Raw genomic sequence first — 950 nt, 5'->3', positions numbered from 1 at the left:
AGGGGGCTGCAGGTCAGGTGTGAGAGGCACCAGCAGAGCTAGGAGGGGCTGGGCAGCTGTGAATTGGGAATGAGGGGCACATGGCATGGGTAGGGCACTGGCATATCACAAGTGTTCAGCACCACAAAAAAACAGCGGGGGGACAGTCACAGATGGACCTGTGTCCTGGGGAGCAAAGGGGACAGAGGGAGCTCTGATTTATTTATTTCCCCCCCCCACGATAAAAAAACCCAAAATCAAATGCCAAAATATATAGATGTTTAGAATGTATCTTATTTATTTAGCATATACGGTTTTGCTATATCGTTTCAGCCACCTTAAGGTGTTGTCATCACCAGCGGAAAGAGCTTGAAGGGCACCAGGTAGCACTGTAAATGGACACAAGTCAACAACGTAGGATACGCTGGGCAATCTGGTGGTTGCGTCAGAGGAGAAAGTGGACCTCTTTAACCAATTCTTCACCTCTGTTTTCTTGTGCAGGGACCGGGACTTCCCTGCTGTGATAGAAGCCGGACTTGAGGGGATCGCCTTCAGACCTCAGGTTGGGGAGGACCGGGTTAGAGAGCTTCTGGAGGGGCTGGACGCGTTCAAGTCAGCGGGTCCGGATGATCTCCACCCCAGGGTGTTGAGGGAGCTAGCTGGGGTTATTGCAGGGCCCCTGGCACGGCTCTATGAGCGATCGTGGTGCTTGGGCCAGGTGCCAGATGATTGGAAGGTAGCAAATGTGGTCCCCATCTTCAAGAAAGGGAAGAGGGAGGACCCGGGCAACTATAGGCCCGTCAGTCTTACCTCAATCCTGGGGAAACTCTTTGAGAAGATCATCAAGGAGCACATTTGTGATGGGCCGGCATCAGAAATGATGCTCAGGGGCAATCAGCATGGATTTATTAGGGGGAGATCATGTCAGACCAACCTGATTGCCTTCTACGATCAGGTCACAAAGGCCATGG

This window comes from Gavialis gangeticus, unplaced genomic scaffold (genome assembly GCF_001723915.1).
Source record: "Gavialis gangeticus isolate Ggan-Ray unplaced genomic scaffold, GavGan_comp1, whole genome shotgun sequence".
Classification (NCBI taxonomy): Eukaryota; Metazoa; Chordata; order Crocodylia; family Gavialidae; genus Gavialis; species Gavialis gangeticus.
The sequence above is the reverse complement of the archived record's forward strand: the minus strand, read 5'-3'. Positions refer to the sequence as shown.